Genomic DNA, 17,701 nt, shown 5'->3' with positions numbered 1-17,701 from the left:
CAGAAGGTGGGGTCCTTGACATTATCCCCTGAAACTTGCTGATAAGGTTTCTTATTTCAATTATTCAATTGAATATATATTAACATAAGGTCACTATCCCCCTTTGCAGTATATTCATCCTCATTATGGTTCCCTTCATTTGTGCTGTCTTAAATGCCAGTGGAATTTAATTGGGCAATGATAATAAAAAGACAATAACTTCCAACATGTTCATGGCAAAGAAGTCATAATTCCAAGTTTGTATCTTTCTGATTTCATTAAAGAATGCATCACAATGTTAAAAGCAATTTGCTTTGCTACCAGAAAAAAAAAAAAAAGATGAACATTTGCTAATAATTTTCTTGAAAAAAAATTAAGATTAATTTAAGGCTGTTTCCAGTGTCATTTTCCCTTATTACTTCTTAAGTGTAAGAGAAGGATGAAAGTGGAGCTCCTACTTTACCAATAGCCCATTTTAACTATGCTACCACCCATAAGGAGTGCACCGTTAATAGTTATAAAAATTATGAATCATTGCAGTGCTTGTGAGTTGTGATTCTAGAGTTAGTTTTGCTTTCTTTTTAATTTTCCACATGGGTAATTTTTTAATAAGAAAGAAGGCAAAAACAGATGAAGAAAGCTGGAGAAGCGCACCCACATCTACATTTACATCTGAGATGAAAAGGATGGTGTGAAAATTCATCAGTAATGACACAATCACTGTGATCATTAAAGTGAGGGCACACAGAGGTGATGGGATAAACCTGGCATTAGCTGGACTGAGGAGGAAGACAATGTTTTTGTGTGTTGGGTTGTTTTGTTGAATCCATTCAGTTGTTCTCTAGCAGATCTTCAAATGTCAATTGTATTAAGAATTAACCCATTCTGAAAATAATAATGATTCTTTATATTAATAAACTCTTGAATTGATGCCATCCAGTCCTGATGAACCAAAAATGTCCAATTAGGCTTAAAACATCTTTAGAAATATTTAGCCTATTTAGGTATTATTTACCCTATTTCAAAGGAAAAATGTCCATTTCAAAGGAAATGGTTATTCATCCACTGTTTATTCAAAAAATCATTCCATAAATAGCTATTGAGCTATTTATTATGCACTCTATGCATCAGATATTTGATTCAGGATGAGCACCAAGGGGCAGGAGACAGAGGAGGCAAAGGCATAGTAAAAAAAAAAAAATGAATTTTGGAAAATGTTCTTCAGGAACTTAAATCCTAGGCATGGAAAGTAAAATAATAAAATTAGGCCAAGTATGATTAAGAGTCAGATGAATGTCATATAGTGAATCAGATAATAATTATCATAGGAGCACAGGTAAATTTGGCATAAAGGTAACAAACCTCCAACTTTAGGGTCCTTTACTTGGAAGGATATTCACCCTTTTACCTTAACTTGTATATGCAATTTTAAAATGTTTTTTCTGAAAGTGGGACCCTCAAGTGGTATAAGCTTCAGTTCCCACAGAATGTAGATCTGTCTCTGTATAGGGATCCAGAATAGCAGAACAACAATCATCTCAAGATTTTTCTCAATGAAGATGCCTTCTTTGCATCTCTGTAAATACTATTTTGGTCATGACTAGTGGTTATCTGTTTTCTGTCCAGCTGCTAGCCTTTAGGATCCTTAAAGAACTAATTTGATTTGGTTTACAAAACACACACACACACACACACACACACACACACACACACACTAATTTTTTGCAAGAGACACCTGGGGCTGTCCTTCAAATCTGAACATAAAGAAAAACTTCAAGGCACATCTCTATCATAAAAAATAAAAAATATCTAGAGAAGAACAAGTATTGGTCACCAAATTGAGCCCAACTCTTCCTGGAACCAGCAAAAGAATTCAATACAGAACTAAAAGTCTTGCTTGGAGATAAGGTGTAGAGTCGTATGTACACAATTCTTTATATGCCCTCAAATAAGTCAGGAGTAGTCCCAGAGCCAAAGGCAGGACTGAAGAAGGGAGACGGCATTTCACGATGACTGTTTCAAAGTTGATAGGAATATAGGGACAAGGAATCTAACTGATCATTACAAGACATTAATGTAAATTTCATGTATAAATATAAATATATATGTATAAACTTAAATTAATTCTAGTCCATTTATTCCTTTGTTTTATGGCTTCCTGACTTTGTCGTTCTTAGAAGGAACTCATATACACTGATATTTTTTATTCTAGAATTTTATAGTTTATACATAAGATGCTGATCCCAAAATTATTTTAGCACAAGGTTTTAAAAAGATGTTCATCTTCTTTCTTTCTCCAGGTGTCTAATAAATTTTACCAAAAGAATTCATTTAAAAATTTGTTTCTCAGTAATCTAAAATGCGACCTTAATGTATACTAAATTCCCAGAAATATTTGGATCTATTCTTAGAAATTCTATTCTACTCCATCCATAACGCTGCATCATTTATCCATGCATGAGTATAAATTATTTTAAATATTATAGTTTTAAAGTATGTTTAAATATTCATTAGGATTATTCATTTGCTGCCCTTTATTCACAATATTTCTTTAAATTTCTTTGCTGTTCTTGGGTGCTTCCATCTTATTTGAAGTTCTGATATGTGATGTTTCCTTTGTTTATATAGAATTAAATGTACAGATATGTTAGATATTTCTTTGTTCTTTAATCATTAATTCAAATCAGATATTTGCTTTCAAAACCCCATTACCCATATTTGACTTTTTTTCAGGCTTTTAAAAACATCATCTGTCTAAATTGCTTAGAAAATCTTTATGATACACATTGCTAAAATGTAGATTTGGTTATAAAATGCCTGCCAGTCAAATCCATCTCCCATGATGAAGGAAGGCTCTCTCTTACTTACTGTGGAAAGCTTAAAATGAAGGTGTCATCCTTGTCCCTCAAAACCACTTTAATAATGGTCCCCTACTGTTACAGAACTCTACCATCTTATTGAAGTCAGCTGTTTTCCTGAGAGCTCCATTACCTGTGGGTGTTTTCATTCACACACATTATTAAACAACAACAAGCTAAAGCAAAATTCTCTAAATTAAACCAAAGCAAATCCTTCAATAAGTCAAAAAGAAGTATTGTGATTTAAAAATAAAAATAATTGTATCTCATTCTATTTTATAAGGTTTCTAAAAACTAACTTGCTACTAATTATATCTTGTGTTTGCTTAGAATGAATAATTAATATTAATAAACTATTGTCATATTTTTGCCTGATCTTATAAAACAAATAACATTAGCTTATCTATTAATGTTATGTTTACATCTATTCTTGACCCCAAAAGAATTCGATACATAATGTGTTTTTATTGAAAGTTAACTTAATAAAAAGTAAATTAATGAAATAAAGGAAAAGCTTTGTATTATTATTTGCTGAGCTTTCTTCTTATATTTTGTTCAATTCTGGGCAATATATGAAAATTAAAATTCCTGGCTCACTTGAGCTGTAGCAGAATCAAAAAGCAGTATGCTCAGCATAGGCTTAAAGTATGCTATTTGTTTACCCTTCTCATTAATTTCTTAACTAACTCTCCCACAAACATCAAAAAGATTCATTTGAAAACTGTGACTTGACATATAATAAACCCAATTAAAAAACACTCACACACAGAGATACATACACACACATTTACACATTTGTGCAGCTCTTAATGGTGCCAATAAATCAACTCAAAACTATAAAAAAGTAATTAGGAACAAAGAAATGACCTGTCTTGATGTTGCTTTTTTTCTCAATATGATTCTAACTCGATTATACATGCATATCTAATTACTACATCTGATGACCTATGGTCATAGCTTGATTTCTGTATTACAAATGGCCTGACATTTAATTAGTTTGTGTGATTAAATTATGTAAATATCTACATGGTGACCAAATGATTAAAACTTTTTTTTACCTCTAGTTTCTCAGCAATGGAGTTAACTATATCTGCCCACATATACAGTATGTGAACAGACTCATACAAAAATCCTTCCAAGTGAAAGAAAACTACAGTTACTCAAATTAAGATTGAAAGATACATCATTGAGTACATCTTACAAGAGGTGCAGTGGAATAGTGTAGGACTTCAATCATTGCAAAAACTTCAAACCTAAATTATAATAACAAGGATAGTTCTGGTAAACCAGTTTTCCATTTCTCATTTATTCTCATTTAATTCTCTTAGGAATGGATAACTATATATAATACATATAATATATATAATATATATATAATTCAAATCAGATATTTGCCATATATATATATATATATTTGAGTATGTGTTTATTATAAGAAATGACTAATTTATATACATTTTGATTAAATTTCAGTGATTGCCATCATGACATCAAGTTTATTTCTGGCTTTCGTGCATCCCAAGTCAACTATGGATTCTTCACAGCTTGTCACCTGAATTGCAACAGTTCTACTCTCAAAGCTCTGGTACAAGCATCAGTGAATTCAGGTGTTCTCAAACTGCAAAATGTGAATATGTTGTGAGTCCCAATGAGACCTGAAGAACAGTAAGGAGAAAATGACACCCACCCCCATTTACATAATCAAGTTGAATGAAGCAGGGAACAATGGTTTTCTCTTAAAAGAGGTCTATATTAATATAGGACATCCTCTTGCCATCCTAGAAGCATGTTATATACATCTGTCTCATTCATCTTTACCCCATCCATATGAAGGTAGTGAGTACAGAAGCTCCTAATTATCCAGAGACAGTAATAAAAAACAAAAAAGTTACACTGAAATCTACTACCAATTCTGAAATCTCACTTAGCCAATGCATTCAATGAAAGCTCAACCAGAGATTTTTTATTTCCATAATAGATAAGAACAAAGTTAACTGATATTTGAATCTCAAACATTAAAACTACTTGTCTAGAGAAAGAATACTTCACAAATTTGACTTTGATCCAATAGTAGGTTACTTCTTAAACTGCTAACTATATGACTGTCAGGATTAAATGATTTACCTTAAAAACAGTAAGTTACTTGATGAAACCTCCACATCCTCCAGAAGATAAAAGTACATGTAGACTGAATTTCTTTTCTCCTAATTTTATAGCAAAAGTGTTAGAATGCTTCAAATTGTCAGTTATCTGAAAACAATGGATGTAAGCAATCTAGAAACTAATGAATCTATAATCAGGGAAACTCATGGCTCTAAAGGAGAGAATGATGAAAATAAGGGGGGTATTAGTAAAAGCAGAGAAAAAAGCAAGCCAAAAACTTTGAAAAACAACAAATAAGAAGAGAGAAACAAGATATGATTCAATTAAAGGTTATAGAATTAGAAGGTGGAAATGATTAAAAATAATGGACTCAATGTGAACTCCATGAATTTAAAATGAAAGAAGCTTCAAGTCCAAAATGGAAGAATGAAGACCTACATATATCTCATGTCCCTCAGTAAATACATTGAGATAAAAGCATAAACATATAAGAAAAAACGAACTTATAAAAAATGGGAATCATCATCAGGCAAAAGATGTTAACAAACTTCAGAAAATTACAAAATACATGACACAGTGAAGTAGGGATAAGCTGATAACCCTTCTCTAGAAAAGGGTCAGAGAGTAAATATTTCAGTCTTGAAGGACCATACAGTCTGTCATAAATACTCAACTTTGCTGTTGTAGCACAAAACACCCATCAATCATATCTAAAAGGATGAATGCAGTTGTTTTCCAATAAAACTTCACCAAAACAGACAGGTGGCCCATGGCTATAGTTTGCCAACCCCTTCAATGAAAAACATTTCTGCAGTCACGGTATTAGCCACTCTGCTGATCAAAGATCCATAATTTCTGAGCTGAAAGATAAAAGAAAAACCAGAGTAAAATGTGAAAATAAAGGGAAGAAGATTTTACAAGGCCTCACTATGGAATAACAGTGCTAGTTACTCCTTCTTTAATCCTCAGTACACATAAAAGTAGACAACTCAACTCTAATCCCTAAGGGGAAAAAGGTGAAGGTTCTTCCCTAAAGAAACTGTGTGATTTCTATCAGTAGTGTTGATATCTTAAACAAAACCCTCTTCTTCTGGCATTTGGATCGTGTTTATCCTGAATTCAAGTCTGACCTCTTATATACACTGTGCATCAATTCAGTTAGACTGCCTACACTGGAAAGATGCCCATTGTAAAACAGATGAAACTGTTCAATACTGAACAAAACCCACAACACCTACACTGTGTTGAATATGAAAAAGTAAGCAGCGATCATCAGACGTGCGAAAATCTAATTGAACAAATGAGAAAGACCAAATTGTCCCCAAAGTAAACAAATAATACAAGAAATTAAAATTAACTTTTTAAAAAATATACAGTATGCTCCTTAAAATTTAAGAAGACATTATACATTCAAGAAAACAAAACAAAACAAAAAAGAAAACAAAACAAAAATCAGGGACCATGAAAGAATTCTCCAAGATTAAAAAACAATTTTAAAAAAATTCAATAGAGTGGCTGAATGATAACTTCAAATAACTACATCAGAAAATAATTAAATAGGAGAAATAAGGGGGGAGGCGTCTGCATGGCTCAGTCAGTTAAGCGTCTGACTCTTGATTTTGGTTCATGTTATGATCTCAGGGATGTGTAATCGAGCCCTATGTTCTCTCTCTTCGTCTTCCTCTGCCCTCTGCCCACTTCACCCCTGCTCACACATGAGCACTTTCTCTCTCTCTCTCAAGAAAAAAAAAAAAAAAAAAGGAGAAATAAGAGCTAACATTGGTAAATGCTACACATGCCAGGCATTATTATAAACAGGCTTCCTGTTATCAATTCACTTAATCCTCTACATTACTAAAAGCTAGCTTCTATTATTTTCAATTTACAGATAAGAAAACAATTACCTATTGTTTTATGATATATAAAAGGTACATATATATACCATATCCTCTTTATTCATTCATGAGTCAGTGGACATTTGGGCTATTTCCATAGTTTGGTTACTGTTAATAGTGGTACTGTAAACATTGGGGTGCATTTACCCCTTTGAATTTGTATTTTTGTATCCTTTGGGTAAATACCTAGTAGTGCAATTGCTGGATTGTAGGGAAATTCTATTTTTAAATTTTTGAGGAAACTCCATACCATTTTCCAGAGTGGCTGCACTGGTTTGCATTCCCACCAACAGTGCAAGACAGACTCTTAATTACAGAGAACAAACTGGGTTGATGGAGGGAGGTGGGTGGGAGATAGGCTAGATGGGTGAGGGATTAAGGAGGGCACCTGTTATGAGGAGCACTGGGTATTGTATATAAGTGATGAACCACTGGATTTTACTCCTAAAATCAATATTGACCCCTGCTTTTAACTATCATATTCAAAAGGTGAAATACATGAGATATGGACAAAATAATCAGGAGCCTAATATTATACCACCAGGAAGTTATTCAAGTAAGAATAGAAAAACAAAACATAAACAAGATGAAATTATCACAAAGAAAATGTCTTTGAAGTGTAAAAGAAAATGTATTTTTAGATTTAAATGACCTAAGAATTGCAAAGAGGATGATTAAAACAATGTCTTACGCTTTAAAAAGAACTCAAAATGGATGAAAGATCTAAATGTGAGAAAAGATTCCATCAAAATCCTAGAGGAGAACACAGGCAACACCCTTTTTGAACTCGGCCACAGTAACTTCTTGCAAGATACATCCACGAAGACAAAAGAAACAATAGCAAGAATGAACTATTGGGACTTCATCAAGATAAGAAGCTTCTGCACAGCAAAGGATACAGTCAACAAAACTCAAAGACAACCTACAGAATGGGAGAAGATATTTGCAAATGACGTATCAGATAAAGGGCTAGTTTCCAAGATCTATAAAGAACTTATTAAACTCAACACCAAAGAAACAAACAATCCAATCATGAAATGGGCAAAAGACATGAAGAGAAATCTCACAGAGGAAGACATAGACATGGCCAACATGCACATGAGAAAATGCTCCGCATCACTTGCCATCAGGGAAATACAAATCAAAACCACAATGAGATCCCACCTCACACCAGTGAGAATGGGTAAAATTAACAAGGCAGGAAACCACAAATGTTGGAGAGGATGCGGAGAAAAGGGAACCCTCTTACACTGTTGGTGGGAATGTGAACTGGTGCAGCCACTCTGGAAAACTGTGTGGAGGTTCCTCAAAGAGTTAAAAATAGACCTGCCCTACGACCCAGCAATTGCACTGTTGGGGATTTACCCCAAAGATTCAGATGCAATGAAACGCCGGGACACCTGCACCCCGATGTTTATAGCAGCAATGTCCACAATAGCCAAACTGTGGAAGGAGCCTCGGTGTCCATCGAAAGATGAATGGATAAAGAAGATGTGGTCTATGTAGACAATGGAATATTACTCAGCCATTAGAAACGACAAATACCCACCATTTGCTTCATCATGGATGGACCTGGAGGGTGTTATGCTGAGTGAAATAAGTCAATCGGAGAAGGACAAACATTATATGTTCTCATTCATTTGGGGAATATAAATAATAGTGAAAGGGAATAGAAGGGAAGGGAGAAGAAATGGGTAGGAAATATCAGAAAGGGAGACAGAACATAAAGAATCCTAACTCTGGGAAACGAACTAGGGGTGGTGGAAGGGGAGGAGGGCGGGGGGTGGGGGTGAATGGGTGACGGGCACTGAGGGGGGCACTTGACGGAATGAGCACTGGGTGTCATTCTGTGATGTTGGCAAATTGAACACCAATAAAAAATAAATTTATTACTAAAATAAAAGAAATGACAAATACCCACCATTTGCTTCAATGTGGATGGAACTGGAGGGTATTATGCTGAGTGAAGTAAGTCAGTCGGAGAAGGACAAACATTATATGTTCTCATTCATTTGGGGAATATAAATAATAGTGAAAGGGAATATAAGGGAAGGGGGAAGAAATGTGTGGGAAATATCAGAAAGGGAGACAGAACATAAAGACTCGTAACTCTGGGAAACGAACTAGGGGTGGTGGAAGGGGAGGAGGGCGGGGGGGTGGGGGGTGAATGGGTGACGGGCACTGAGGGGGACACTTGACCGGATGAGCACTGGGTGTCATTCTGTATGTTGGCAAACTGAACACCAATAAAAAATAAATTTATTATAAAAAAATTCTCATTAACTTGAAACATCAAAGATAACAGGGAAATCCTAAAAATGTCTACTAAAAAAGAAATTCCAAGTTAAAGGCCTAACCCAGTAGGACAATTGAGGAAATTCTCAGGATGACAGCTATGCAAAAGGCTTAGAGAACGTATAGTCCTGGATAAAGAAGGAGGACACAATATTTTTGAAGCAATTATCTGGGGAGAATAGAGAAATTCAGTAATATAAAACATGATTAAGTTTCCAGATTAACTAAAGGCACATTCTTCTTTTTTTTTTTTTTTTATAAACATCAACAAAAACCAAAGACAATTAGAAAATCTGGGGGAAAAAGAATGGAAAGGAAAAGAAAAAAATGTAAAAGTCATAAAGAAACATGATTTTTTTTAAAAAAAATTCAAACATATGGATTTTCCTGTAATTTTTCATGCTATTGACTTCTAGAAAAATGCCATTGTCATTAGAGAATATACTCTGAATGACTGTTGTAATTTGATATTTGATGAGTCTTGCTGTTTGATCCATTTATGGTCACTTTTCATAAAAGTTCCATGTGTGCAGAGAATGATTACTGTGCATTTGTTGGATACAAATTATTTTTATATTCATTAGGTAAAAACTGATAATCATTACTTAAATTTCTACTGATTTCTGAAAGTAGTTAAAATCCCCCACTATGATTATAAATTTGTCTATATTTACTTTTTTGCCAAACATATTTAATATATTTTGGGGCCCTATAATATAGCTTCATTGCATGAGCATTACTCATTTCTCTGGGACTCCAAATAAAGGTATGACATATCTGATCATTCCTTTAATGCTCTTGTCCATAATTTTCTACCATTTAAGGATAGAAATCTATGCTTTAAAAAATTGTTTTACTTTTTCCGATCTATTTTTTTCATTCACTACTTTCCTACATCCTATCTAATGTAATGTACATACTGAATTATTTCAGTTATTGTGCTTTTCAGACCTCAAATTTTCATTTGGTACCTACTCAAATTTTCTATTTTATTTTCTACAGTTCCAATTTCCTGTTTTATTTATAACTTTGGCTTTTGTTCTTTGAGCATAGTAAGCAGTCTGAGCCTGACAGTCTCAAATATCTAAAGTCTTTGTGAATCTTTCCATTCTCTGCAGTTTCTGTTGGTTATTATTCATGGTGTCTTATTCCTTTGAGTGTCTCATTACCTTTGACTGTGTCTTGGACATTTTATTGTAAAAAATTATTCATAGGAATAATTTGAGGCATGAGATGATGACAAATCCCTCCAAACAGGTTCTATTTTGTTTTGCTTTGGCAAGGTGTTAAGTGTTCCACTAGTGGATCACTAGATAATGTAAAAACCAGGCTGCAAGTTTATTTCCAAAGTCTACCCATATCCTAGGGTATAGCTTTTGGGGTCTCTGCTTGAAGTGGAAGTGGCTTTACCGGTGTCTCTACATTTGCTGGGCCATGGGTATGTACTTTTGATCCCTCCTAACCCCATGAGGTTGCCAAAGTAGTTGAGTTTGACAGGTCATTTTTGGATTTAAACAAAATAAAACAAAACCCATTAGCCAAAGCAGCTTTATGTGCTAAGCTAATCTATCTGAGTTCTTGTCCTCTCCAAGATTTTGGTTTAGAACGTCCTCACTGTATCTTTAATTCGTTAATGCTTTTAAGAACTTTTTAAAAGATTTATTTATTCACGAGAGACATAGAGACAGAGAGGCAGAGACACAGGCAGAGGGAGAAGCAGGCTCCATGCAGGGAGCCTGATGCGGGACTTGATCACAGGTCTCCAGGATCATGCCCTGGGCTGAAGTCGGCGCTAAACGGCTGAGCCACCCGGCTGCCCAAGAATTTTTTTTTTTTTTTTTTTTTTTTTGCCCAAGAATTTTTAAATATATTTTATGTAACTATGTAACATGTTGGTTGTCCTAAGCAGTATGACAGGTCCAAATTGCTCTGACAACCTTTCCGTAGAGCTTAAAATATTGTGTTTCATTGCTTATATTTCTTGTTAACCAGTAACTCTCCCTGTATACAGACAACTGCTTTAATGTTCTATATCCACGTCTCAGAGGAAAAATGCACAGCACAGTGCAAAGAATAAAAAGTCAAATTATTTTATTTTGCATTTTAACAGCCTTGATCAGGATAAATATGCATTAGTTTTGGTAGATGACACATTTAAGATCAAAACTATTCACTCACCATCTGGGCAAATGTCCCTCAAGTGAGCTGAAGAAGTGAGTCAATGGGAAATCTACAAAGTAAGATCTCAGTCAATGTGCCCCCAAGAAGACCCTGTTCCCTAAAACCTGAAAAACCTCCTCAGTGGCTTGGTCAAGTACCCAAATTTCAAGAAGAAGAAGGTAGTACAAAGAATTAGGAAAGTCATATAGGTTTATAACCAAGAAGAAACCAAGAAAGCAGTTAGATTATAGAGTCCCACCCCTAAACACAAAGTCTCACTCCTTGTGACAAAACAGTAAAAGGTCCAGGTAATGAGTCTAGGCAACAGCCTAAAACAGTGTCCCAGGTTTGCCCCTTGGCAGTTAAATGATGCCCATACATCTTCATAACTTAAGGAGGCAGTGAAGGATTTTTGATAGGCCTAATCAAAAGCCCATAACCCCAAGTGGGTTGAAAACATATTAATTATTCCTTGCAACCCAGAGAGAAGAGAAAGTTATTGTCAGGGATCTGGACTCGTACAAGTCTTGCTAGAAGAAGAGTATAGAGCTAATGAGTGATCTGTAGGGACTGATGACCAAGTACCAGATAGGATAGTGTTCATCTCTGCCAAGACGAAAATGGACAGATGTCATCCTAAAATAAGGTTTACTCCTTCCTCTAGGTTTTCAACATATTAAGTGATCCCTTTTCATTGGGAAACATACTCAGTGGTCCTGTTAAGATAATAACCTTTTAAAATTGTAGTGAATTGTACGTAATAAAACATATCCTTGGCTTGTACGTTATCTTTGATCTCTCTCTCATTTCCACATTCCTGTGTTGTATTAGTCTCCAAAGGCTGCCATAACAAAGTGCCACAAGTTGAGTGGCTTAACCAACAGAATCTTATTGTCACCCAGTTCTGCAGGCTAGAAGCCCTAGATCAAGGTGCTGGCATGTACAGATAGTACTTCTAAGGGCTGGGAGGTGGAATCCCTGCCACGTCTCCTCCTAGCATCTAGGTTTGCCAGCAAATCCCTGGCATTCCTTGGCTTGTAGACTTAGCATCCCAGTCTGATCTCTGTTTTCATCTTCACGTGGCATTCACCCTGAGTCTCTTCACATACTCTTCCCTCTGTGCAGGTCTATTTCTGTGTCCAAATTTCCCCTTTTCATAAGGGCACCAGTCAAATTGGATTAGGTCCCATCTTAATGACTTCATTTTAAATGATCTCTGTAAAGACCCTATTTCCAAATAGGGCCACATTCTGAAGTCCTGGGGGTTAGAACTTCAATGCATCTTTTTATAGGATACAATTCAACCCATAACATATACCATCACTCACTTTCACCCCAACCCTAATTAGCACCTCATCTCTAGTCCTCACATTAGAAGTGGGGGGAGTACATCAATTTGACACATTCTGTGATAATGAAAAAAGCAGAAAATTTATCTTTGAAGTTTTTATTTCTTTAAAGCCATACATGAAGAACCCAAGACAAGTGGCTATAATTCTATGATACCCATTCTCTGACCCCTAACAAATATTTAAAAGTAAAAAAATGGGTAGATTTGGAGTCTCCATACTGTTAAGGTTGTCAAATACTCCATCTAATAGAATCAATTAACTATTCTACTCTCCCCACTCCAAAACACTTATTAAGCTATAGAAGATTGATACATTTCTTTTGGTCATGATTCCCACTGCTATTTGTTTTGGTGGGGAAAAATAAAAATATAGCATGAATAAGACTGAGTATATGGCTGAACTCTAGCAGAATGGTGTTAGCTATTAAAAATGGTGGGGAGGGTGTCTGGGTATCTTAGTTGGTTAAATTTGGTTAAACATCTCCCTCCTGCTCAGGTCATGATCCCTGGACCCACTCCATGGGAAGCCTGCTCTCCCTCTCCCTCTGCCCGCTACTCCCCCTGCTTGTTCTCTCTCTCTGTCAATAAATAAATAAAACCTCTAACAATTAAAAAAATAGGCACCTGGGTGGCTCAGTGGTTGAGCATCTGCCTTTGGCTCAGGGCATGATCCCAGGATCCTGGGATCTAGTCCCACATCAAGCTCCCCACAGGGAGCCTGCTTCTCCCTCTGCCTATGTCTCCGCCTCTCTCTCTCTCTCTCTGTGTCTCTCATGAATAAGTAAATAAACAAATAATTTAAAAATAAATATGATGGAGGAGAAAAATGGGGAGAAAGAGAATTGGGGGAATTTAGTGTAATATTCACCAACAGGTTTCACTGGAATTAGAAAAGATGCTCATCCTTGAATACTTCCAGAAAAAAAGAGGCTTGGCTGAATTATTTTAGGCTAAACTCCCCTAGGTCAACAGCTGAATGCCCAGCATTTATATGAAGAGAAACTAAGTTTCAAAATGTTGCTTTACATCTCTCAGTTTCAACTATAAGCAATGCAGTTGTGTTCCCCTTCAAAGGAAAGAATCTTGACTTATCTTTATATTTGGTAAGCCCTTTTCAGTGGTTATCACTTACTCTTGTACACAGTAGGGCTTTAATAAATCATTAAATAAATGCATACGGGCACATATACATTTTTTCATTTAAAATTATGACTCTTAGGCAGTTCCACACTCTTGTGCATTGAACTCCTTGATTAATTCTACTTTTGAGACTATTTATTTCCTCTCTTTCCCAATTCAGTTTTCATTGTGTCTTTTAATGAATGTGATTTTTTTATGAAGAGGAAAAATGAATATAGTACATTTTAGTATTTGAGAGCTGAAAATAACAAGAAACAAGTAAAAGAGGTGTTGTTTATAAATTTTTTAAAAAGATTTATTTATTTATTCATGATAGACACAGAGAGAGAGACAGAGAGGCAGAGACACAGGAGGAGGGAGAAGCAGGCTCCATGCCGGGAGCCCAACACGGGACTCGATCCGGGGACTCCAGGATCGCGCCCTGGGCCAAAGGCAGGCGCTAAACCACTGACCCACCCAGGGATACCCAGAGGTGTTTTTTTTTTTATGTGAAATTAAAACCATCCCTGGGGATCCCTGGGTGGCGCAGCGGTTTGGCGCCTGCCTTTGGCCCAGGGCGCGATCCTGGAGACCCGGGATCGAATCCCACGTCGGGCTCCCGGTGCATGGAGCCTGCTTCTCCCTCTGCCTGTGTCTCTCTCTCTCTCTCTCTCTCTCTCTCTCTCTATCATAAATAAATAAAAAAAATTAAAAAAATTAAATAAAATAAAACCATACCTGTACACAGTGGGAAAAGTACATACCATTAAGCACTTCAGTTTTTTAAAAGTACAGGCCTAGATAAGGCATTTGCATTATTGAAGAACTGTACTTGTTTAGAAGCATATAGGCATATATGCATAAGCATATAGGCAAAACATAGTATCTGTTTTTTGTTTACAAATGTGAATTCACCAACAACTTATACTTCCTGAGCTTCTGAACCTATGTCTTTTTCATATAGCATCCCTGGTAACCCTGGTAAACTGCTTCCAAAGCAATAATCATTAGCTAATCTCCCAGGCTCCATGACATTTCAGTTCAGATGTTAGCCTACTACTACTGGTCCATGGGCCAAAACCAGCATTTGCTTGTATGAATGGAAAACAGCCACATGTTTCTCTTTATGGATTTTTCTAGGCTGCTTTTGGCCTAAAATGGCACCATAGTTGAGACAGAGACCCTGTGACTGGCAAAACTGAAGTATTTACTACCTGGCCACTCACAAAAAAGGTTCATCAATAGTAACTTCTGATATAGACAATGGCTGATGTTCTGAACTGATTGTTTTTTTTTTTTCTTTTAAAGTATCTTTAATGATTGCAACTCTTACATTTTAGGGGTACATTTTCAAAAACAGTAAAAAGTATGGTGAATCATATAGATAACAACTATAGATAGATAAAATCATTTTGACCAAACTTGCTTTATATTAAGGCAAAGTCAAGCTTCTTTGGGTTCACAGAACAGATGTCTCGGTGAAGTTATCATCAAAGGAGAGGCATATTGTATAGATCTGGAGTATGAGAGCCAAATGCTGGGGCAGCTCCTGGAATCAATATTTTTTTAAATTTAAAATTCAATTAATTAACATATAATTTATAATTGGTTTCAGAGGTAAAGTTCAGTGATTCATCAGTCTTACGTAACACCCAGTGCTCATCAAATCACCTGCCCTCCTTAATGCCTATCACTCAGTTATCCAATCCCCCCTGCTCTTCCCCTCCAGGGACACTCAGTTTCTTTCCTATGATTAAGAATCTCTTACAGTTAGTCTCCCTTTCTGATTTCATCTTATTTTTACACCTGAATTGATTCTTTTTTCTCTTTGTAGACAAGTCCAATCACTAAATTATTTTGCTTAAATGTTTGTTTTCACTTAACTATATATATGGACATGCAAAAAATCAGTTTTGAGGAAATCGTTCTGTTAGTGTGAAGTTACCCTTTCCTTGGATGAAGATTCTCTTAGCTGCCTTCTGAAACAAAGGAATACTTTCCTACCGAGGCAAAAGTACAACTTTATTAGAAGTCTCCAATTTCATTCAAAAGAATCCTTCTTAGAAACACTTATGCTCTTGATAGTTCTGTCTATGCTCTCCTTGCATTACTTTCCCCACTTCACGTGTAAAATCAGAGTTAGAATCTTATGCTTATGTTTTCCTCTTCCCCTTCTTCTTTTAGCTTGCTCTTTATCACTTTCTACCTGTCAATACAGAACGTCCTCATTTTTCTTATAAAGTACTCTCATATATCCACTTCAGAATTCAAATTAATTTAGTCTCACAGTCCCTCGTTAACGAGTATGTCTTCCTCCTGCCTGTCGTTCCTCCTACATGTTGACAGGAAAAGATTTGTTTTTACATTTCTTAAAACTATAAAAGTTAAAAAGCAATCCAGTCAACTATCCTTAATAATGCTTCATTTTAGTTTCCACATATAAGTTTGTGATGTGTTTGTCCACGGATCACTGCAAAACTGGTTGTCTTCTTTTTATGGAACTGTAACCAGTTGCATTAGTGGAGGATTTCAGACAGCTGCAATAAGATAGTTTCTTTCCTCTCCTAAATCTTGGTTTGGAAAATGATTTTTGTACGCATACTAAGAGAGAAGAAGTTGCTAGAATTTCCTTTCTCCACTCTCATTCCAGCAAAGATATATAGACTGCCCAAGGCCCATGTGTGAGGATACCCCTTGCTTGCGGAGGAGGGGGACATGCAGGGAGATGCAGCGACAGTGCAGGGTAACAGCTCAGCTGAGGGCATGAGTCTAAGGAAAGTGGGATAAATGTCTCCTTGAACTTAGGGCAGAGAGCGTGGAAATGGCTGCAGACTCAGGGCTCAAGACTGGAGGGTGCAGCGTGAGAGGGACCTCGGGGCTCAACGGAGCAGCAGAGCTCAGGAAACAGGATGGGACTTCCAAGCTCCAAAGGACAAGAATTTTATGATAAATCTGGTAAACACCACTGATGAAACACCTGGCCCCTTCCCAACTCAAGAGGCCAGAAGACATAAAATCGTGTATAGCCTGGAAGGGAACCTCCAAAATGGCTAAGACTGACTTTCCTACCAGATTGTCAGTGGGTGCCTTGGAGCAAAGTAAGTCTGATTTAGGAAAGACAAAAGAGGGAAATACTTGGAGCTAGAACTACTACTTGGTACACTATGAACCCCAAATGAGTTAAATTTCAAGGATAAATTGTATGAACAATGTAGTCATCTAATCTCATTTGGCAACAAAAACTACACAATCTAATAGATTTTTAGCTCAGCCATCCAGAGACTTAGATTCAAATATAGTACTCAATAAAAGTAATTACTTTTTTCAGATTTGTGGTGCTTCTTGTACTTAATCTCTTTGTTTCCATTACACATTTACTTGCTTTTTATCCTGAATTGCACTATTTTGTGGATTGTTTTGTTCAATTTATAATTTGCTTCAAATCCTGCTTAAAAGCTGAATGTGCACACTAAATAAGGGATTGATTCAAGTTCCTTAGTGTCACATTTCTTTAGAATTAATTTTGTTCTAACTAATCTAATCCCATTATAATATAGGAAAAAAAATGTTATTCCCCCAAGGTGTTTCATGTAGCTCTAGTTGAAATGCTTTCTCATTGCAATTATTTCATGTAGGAGAAATAAAGTTTGTTTTTAAACTAAAGTCACTTTTAAAAACCCAAATGGTTCCATTATGTACACTATCTAACCAAGATTACAAGAACATTGTAATTTATCAAATTTATTCATTTGTGTTCCTTGAAAGCATTTTTAATTTTGAAATATTTCTGGAAGTATATATAACAGAGCATGTATGAGACCTAGCTAATAGCATTTTAGTATTTCTTCTTTCAGCTTTATTTTTTGTAAAGGAAAAAAAAAATCACAAATACAACTAAGGCTTTACCATACCAATCTTTTCCAATTATCCTATATGTGTGT

General features: G+C 35.7%; 1 protein-coding gene and 1 long non-coding RNA gene across 15 annotated transcripts in view; both read right to left on the bottom strand.

The window, feature by feature from the left end:
* RBMS3 (RNA binding motif single stranded interacting protein 3) overlaps positions 1 to 17,701 on the bottom strand; it is a 1,278,684-nt gene that overhangs the window by 883,264 nt on the left and 377,719 nt on the right. The gene's annotated exons all lie outside the window — the stretch shown is intronic.
* LOC144294368 (uncharacterized) lies at positions 4,268 to 5,780 on the bottom strand. Its single transcript, XR_013361770.1, has 3 exons — positions 5,615 to 5,780; positions 4,962 to 5,041; positions 4,268 to 4,455 (listed from the first exon to the last, which is right to left on the bottom strand). It is a non-coding gene; the product is annotated as an uncharacterized LOC144294368 (long non-coding RNA).

Source organism: Canis aureus, chromosome 22 (genome assembly GCF_053574225.1).
Source record: "Canis aureus isolate CA01 chromosome 22, VMU_Caureus_v.1.0, whole genome shotgun sequence".
Classification (NCBI taxonomy): domain Eukaryota; kingdom Metazoa; phylum Chordata; class Mammalia; order Carnivora; family Canidae; genus Canis; species Canis aureus.
Note: the sequence above shows the minus strand (reverse complement) of the source record. Positions and strands in the feature narration are given on the sequence as shown.